We start from the raw sequence: 7,347 nt of genomic DNA, 5'->3' as shown, positions 1-7,347 counted from the left end.
GCTTCTGGCAGCCTCCGTCTTGCAGCATGTAGATGAGAATAGACTGAAGTCCTCCAAGTATCATCACGTAGCATAATCCTAACCGATGATCCTCCCCTCGTCGCCCTATGCGAGAGCGACCACCGGTTGTATCTGGCACTTTGAAGGGTGTATTTTATTAAGTATCCGGTTCTAGTTGTCATAAGGTCAAGGTAGAACTCCAAGTCGTCCTGTTACCAAAGATCACGGCTATTCGAATAGATCTACTTCCCTGCAGGGGTGCACCACATAACCCAACACGCTCGATCCCATTTAGCCGGACACACATTTCTGGGTCATGCCCGACCGCGGAAGATCAACACGTCGCAGCCCCACCTAGGCACAACAGAGAGGCCAGCACGCCGGTCTAAACCTAAGCGCACAGGGGTCTGGGCCCATCGCCCATAGCACACCTGCACGTTGCGTACGCGGCCGGAGAGAAGACCTAGCAACCTCCATTTCAAAGGAAGTCATGTTACGTGGTCCAACCCGGCGCGCGCCGCTCAGTCGCTGGCGTCATGAAGTGCTTCGGCTGATACCACGACGTCAAGTGCCCATAACTTTCCCCGCGTAGATGGTTAGTGCGTATAGGCCAGTAGCCAGACTCAGATCAAATACCAAGATCTCGTTAAACGTGTTAAGTATCTGCGAACGCCGACCAGGGCTAGGCCCACCTCTCTCCTAGGTGGTCTCAACCTGCCCTGTCGCTCCGCCTCAAAGTAACAGTCGGGGGCCGTCGAGAACCCAGGCCCACCTCTACCGGGACGGAGCCAACTGCCCCTTCAGCGCCCATCTCCGAACAGTATCACAGGTAATGTAACTGTGGAAAGTATATTGTATATGCCCGTGATCACCTCCCGAAGTGATCACGGCCCAGTAGTATAGCATGGCAGACGGACAAGAGTGTAGGGCCACTGATGGAACACTAGCATCCTATACTAAGCATTAGGATAGCAGGTAATGGTAACAACAGTAGTAGCAAGGACAGGCTATGCATCAGAATAGGATTAACGGAAAGCAGTAACATGCTACACTACTCTAATGCAAGCAGTATAGAGAAGAGTAGGCGATATCTGGTGATCAAAGGGGGGGCTTGCCTGGTTGCTCTGGCAACAGAGAGGGGTCGTCAACTCCGTAGTCAAACTAGGCAGCAGCAGCGTCGGTCTCGTAGTCTACCGGAGAGAAGAGGGGGAAGAAACAGTAAATACGGAGCAAACAAAGCATAACAAAACATAACGAGGCAATACGCGGTAGAGGTATGCCCTAACGCGGTAGTAGGCGATACCGGCGAAGGGGGGAAACATCCGGGAAAGTATCGTTTTTGGACAAATGAACCGGAGGGGGAAAGTTGTGTGTTTGCTATGCTAGGGATGTGTGGCGGACGAACGGACTGCGTATCCGGATTCGTCTCGTCGTTCTGAGCAACTTTCATGTACAAAGTATTTTCATCCGAGATACGGTTTATTTTATATTAATTTTAGAAGTTTTATACCTTTTCTATAATTCTGGAATTAATATTAATTCAAAAATTAAATAGCTAAATGCTAAGTGCACACAAAAAGTGTACACAGCATAATGTGAGGCTGACAGTGGGGTCGTGGGCTGAGTCAGTATGTAAAATGTTGACCAGTTGACTGGTCATCTGGGTCAACAGGGGCCCACCTGTCAATGACTGGGGCAATCCCAGTCAGCATTTGACTGGTCAATGGGACCAGTGGGACCCCGTTGTAGGTCATAGTTCTATTCATCGAAGTTTTGCTAACGTTTTAATTAATCTAATTAAGTAATGGGGCCTACTGTCATTCTCACATTAGGCTAATTAGAAGTTAATTAGCTAAGTAAGTTAATTAACTATTTGATTAATTAGTTAATTAATTTATTGTTTTTATCTATTATTTTCTTTTCTTTACGTTTTTTTCCAGGGGGGCTTGTGGTCAGAGGCACATGCCAGGGGCGAGGCGCGTGCTCGCACATGAGCACCGGAGGAGCTGCGGGCGCAGCCGCGGCAGCGAGCGCCGACGAGGGGAGGTGGTGGTGCGGCAGGGCGTGCCGGAACGTGGCCACGGCGGTCGGGCGAGGAGGTCGGGCGGGGGCCGCAGTGAGGCAGGCACGCGAGCGAGCGCCGGTGGGGCACAACAGCAGCAGCAGCTGGCCGTGCGTGGCGGTGGCTGTTCGTGCGGTGCAGGGGTACGGCGAGCGACGCGGTGAACGCGGGGAAAGAGAAGGGAAATGGGGGTGGCTCACAACGTTGCTGAGAAGTTGGGTCGGCGTGGCTTGTGGACGTCGTTGTGGAGGACGGAAACGCGAGATCCCGCGATGATGGAAGAGCTCCGGCAAAGGGCGCTCGGCGACGTGGCTCCGAGCGACGGCGATCCGGGGCGGTGGCCGATCCTGGCGAAGATGGTGAGGGGGCTCCGGCGGCGCGGTCCTCGTGCGGCGCCAGAGGTGGTCGGGGCACGATGCGGCGGGGCGCACCCGGCCGGCGGTGCCTGCGGCGGGGCGGCGTAGTTGGGGGCCGGCGAGTGCCTGGCAACGGCGAAGCTCCGGGGGAGGCAGAGGGCACGGGGCGCTGAGGTGGTTGCCCCGATCCAGAAGGGGATCGGGGAGTGGGGAGTGGGCGAGGGGAGTGGGGAATCGGGGAGGGAGAAGTGGGAGGGGTTAGGGTTTCGGTCGGGTGGACCGGGGTTAAGTGGTGGGGGTGTGAGCCGGCCTGGTTGGCCCGATGGCTAGCGGGGCCGAGGCCCAGCGAGGGAGGGGGGGTTTCCCTTTCTTTTGTCTTTATTTTACTTTTGTTTAATTTTCCTTTTCTGTTTTCTGTTTTACTTTAGTTCCACTTTTATTTTAGTTTTGTAAACTATAAAAGCAGTCCCTAATTTAGTGTTAGTAAATAGGCTACTGCGACATAAGTTTGGGCAACTAAATAAAATAGTTTAATATTTTATTTTGTAAAAGGCATTTAACTAATTGTTTTTGTTACTGTTTAAAATATTTTTAGAGTATCAAAACCTTTTCTAAAAGTGTGCTTTCCCCACCATACTTTCCTATGCATTATTTGGCTCACCCCGAACATTTTAGTTTTAATATTTGAAAACTTTTATTGTTTGCTTGATTTTGAATTTGAATTTGAATCGATTTCAAACTAACGCGAGATTAGCAACAGTAATTGAGGTGACGTGGCATCATTAGCAGATGGTTACTGTAGCTTAATTATCCGGGCGTCACAATTCTCCTCCACTACAAGAAATCTCGTCCCGAGATTTAGGAGGGGAGCAAGGGGGAAGGGATTTGGTTACGAAATTCTAACGGGTCTTCTCGGTGTTTGGTTGCTCTTCTCGAAGAGGTCAACCCGATACGTTGATGCTTTCATTCCTCTGCTCCAGGTTATCATGATGAAGTCGTCCTCCTTTCTTCGAGAACTCCATCGTACGTACAAAGGACAAGGGGTAACTTCGGAAGAACGGACCTCCTACAATGATGCGTATCTGGTAGATAACATCAGGAAAGGTGGCGGAAAGTTACTCTTGAATCGAATCTTAAGAAAATATCGAGAGCAAAGTAAGAAGGTATCATGGGAAGTTTCAAGCGGGTAGGCAATCGTTCGTTGCCTGAGAAAAATTGTGAAAGGGGCCAAAGTAACGAGAATAAGTATTGTATCCGATACCAGAATAGACCATCTCTAGGAAGGTGGCCCATGGGTTACGTACGAAACCAAGCGCGAGGAATAACTTTCGAGACAGGCATGTACATGAGAGTCAGGTTTCGATCTTGTGGAACTGTGGGTTATGGGCCCACCATGTGAGTTAAAAGCAGGAAGGGCGGTGACGTCTTGCATGATCATGTAAGCAAGGCATGTCAGAGGATAGTCTGTCGATTATGTCGGCAACAACGTCGGTACCAAGGGCGAGGGACGAAGAGAACCATTTTCCTGCTCGTTGAATGAGGCGGACCATTAGGCAAAGTTCTCTTCCATCGGTGGATACCGGAATGTCATCAACAATAGTAACAGGTTCTTACTAACAGAGTTGTACACCGAGGTGCTTACAAAAGCAGTGACTTATTACTGCTTAGATCATATAAACCTCAAGAAGGTTAAACAAAACAATGGAAAGGAAAATGTGATTATACACATATTTCAGAGGTATATCCTTCCCAAGGACAAACAGAGCATGATATCCACGACAGCATATATGTAGAAAACCCTTTAGGAAAGGGGGAAGAAATTTCATGACATTACCCATACAACAGTGTTTGGATAATTGAGCAAGAAACATTTGGCATTTCGATTCAATGTTCTTGTTGAAAATCGGTGTACCACAGACAAGCTTCGAGACAGTATTGACATGGTCTTCAAGCAAAGGTCAGACTTTGGATACACAAAGGATCCATCAGGATAAACTTATTAAACAAGGCATTCAATTTCCTCATGGAAAAATGGTTAATCTTGTTAAAAAGGAAACTATAACACTAGGCCCTTCGGTCAAGTGTGCTAGGAATGACATCACCTTACCGGGTCATGAAAGACCAATGTTATAACTCTTGGAAATATATTCCAACCATCATATCTGACCGAGATTCAAATGTGATGGGTGTCAAGATAACTCAGACTCAGGATACCTGAGAAGAAAGGTGCAACACAAATTGTCGAGATGACATTGTAAGATTTTCGGGAATTGAACTATGGGAGCGAGTTCCGACACAAGAGTTCAACAGTAAACCAAGGAGAGGATGAGGAGGTGGCTGATAGACTCAGCAACAAATCATCGAGATTTCCAAAGGATTGATTTCCACAATTATGTGAACAAGGAAATATCATTTGTCGGATCAAATGATATAATGATGTATGCTCGAGGGAAACATACACGACTGAACAATGATAGAAGGGTGCACCCAGGAATCTAGACTAGGTAGCATGATCAATGTTCGAATGATGATTCAATAAGCAATAGACTTAGAATGAAACTGTAGACCAATAACCTCAAAGCAATAGGGTTGCTAGAAGTTTAGAATTTACACATCACAAACCATTTGTCGGTATTCCGGTTAGAAACAACACGGAGACCAAGAAAGAATGGTGATGGTGAGAAGCATCGATATACCAAGAATTCTTAAGAGGTGGAGCAATCCTCACAACATCCTTGTCATAAAGGACATTAATACTTCAAGGTGGAACATCATACAAGCTGGACAGCAAGTTGCAATCATAACATGAACACGTTTGTGTTGCGGGAAGGCAAGAATGTTGTCGATGATAACACAATCATCGAGGGGCAAGGATGGTAATTCTCATCATGAATTTGATTGATATCCTGGAAGAGCTCAGGATGTTGCTGATGACCACGACACATTTGTCGAGAGATTTCATGAAGATGTAATCGGTCGGCGATGACATCAAGTCAAATGATGATGCAGCGAAAGTCAAATAATACTTGAAGAAGAACTCACAAGAAGTTATGCAGTTCCGTGATAATCTCGAGATACCAGAGGGGGTAATACTCGATGACAGATCAAAGTAGAGGTTGGACTGGGGTATTGCTCTACAGAAGACAAGCGCTTAAACTTGCACGCGAAATGGTATTTAAAGGAGAACATGGTCGGAACCACGATTGCAAAAGGCCAGATCCCAGATATAAGATGAACTTATACGAAAGGAATAATCTAATTTAAGAGAAGCTTTAATGATAAGATCTACATCGTGTCCATGGGCATGAACACAAAGTTCAAGGTCGACTCCCACTTCTTCAATGCATAACCTTTCATTCACTGCTCTAGATAAAGATGATCTCAGTGTCAAAACCTACCTGGTGAATTACCAGAGGAGTATGACCCATGAAAACTTTTGGGTTCACACATATTAAGGAAGGCATAGGTTCAACCCGTCAGGGTATCGTGGAAACATATACCACAAGCTTCAATAGTAAATATCACCAGCTCGAAAGTAGAGCATGGTTGGCCAAATCAGAGAATGGGATTTACCAATGGTATTATGTATCCCGAAAAGAACTTCTCGAGGTTTTTGTATACGAAGGACACTGTCAGATGATACTTCAACAAAGGACTTGATGGTTCATAACGAGCTGATGTGAGCATCGGCACACAACTAGAGGAAGAATCAAGGCAAGGGCCTTAGATTATAGAAACAACTGACTAATTCCAAGCTCAAATGCAAAGGAAATATGATTTCCAAATCAAAGGATCAGAAGCAAACGCTCTGATCAAGGATGGATAAATTCAATAGACCTAAGGGTAAAATTGACGGCAAATAGATTGGTCGAGAACAAGCTCATGTTCAAAATGACGCCTGAGCCGGAAGGATAATTTAAAAGGATCAACTGACGATTGTGTGCATTCGCACTCATGTTGAATCAATAGGATCAAAATGACGGGGTCTAAGGATACTAACGAATATTGCCAGAAATATGGAAAGCATCCATAATGCAAGCAGACAAGTATTGCAGAGCAATAAGCTACTAAGGAATTTTGAAGGATCGAATAGTATTTCGAAGACAATTGTGAAACACATGAACAACTGGGGATGAGCGGATACTCGATAAGGGCGAGAAATTATCCGTAGGGGTATTCAGGTGGCAAGGAACTGCAACGCAGTGAGCTCAAAGATTCTCGGGACAACAAAGAGTGTTTCGGGACATCTTGTAATAACAAGATCAACGGGGAATGATTGTATGAATGGAAAGTGTATGCAGTTTTCATAGGGGTTGACGGTGGAAGGAAATCGCAAATGCGATGGTACAAAGACTCGAGAGAACATCGTAGAGTAACTTCGGAATCTTCTAGTGCAGCAGGCGATTATCTGAAGTGAGGGGCTCTCCGGGAGAAAGTACTTGCGAGAACCTAAAGTTAGTTTTGTTTTTAGCAAAATCACTTAACCCGAATAGAAGAGAGCTCAGAGTCCCAGAGTAAAGATCGAGGAGTAAAAGATCCTAATACCACCCAATGGCGACGTGAGCCCATAAGGCGCACAGCCATGTTAGTAAAAGTTTTGTAATATCTAGACTCGACTTCGGCCAAGGAGGGTGGAAGGGGGATTCCTACAGGCAGTCGGCTCTGATACCAACTTGTGACCCCCCCGATTCAATCGTACACTAATCATACACGCAAACGTGTACGATCAAGATCAGGGACTCACGGGAAGATATCACAACACAACTCTACAAATAAAATAAGTCATACAAGCATCATATTACAAGCCAGGGGCCTCGAGGGCTCGAATACAAGAGCTCGATCATAGACGAGTCAGCAGAAGCAACAATATCTGAGTACAGACATAAGTTAAACAAGTTTGCCTTAAGAAGGCTAGCACAAACTGGGATA

The sequence above is a fragment of the Triticum urartu genome, chromosome 1A (assembly GCF_056163025.1).
Source record: "Triticum urartu cultivar PI428250 chromosome 1A, HENAU_Tu73, whole genome shotgun sequence".
NCBI classification, from domain to species: Eukaryota; Viridiplantae; Streptophyta; class Magnoliopsida; order Poales; family Poaceae; genus Triticum; species Triticum urartu.
Note: the sequence above shows the minus strand (reverse complement) of the source record.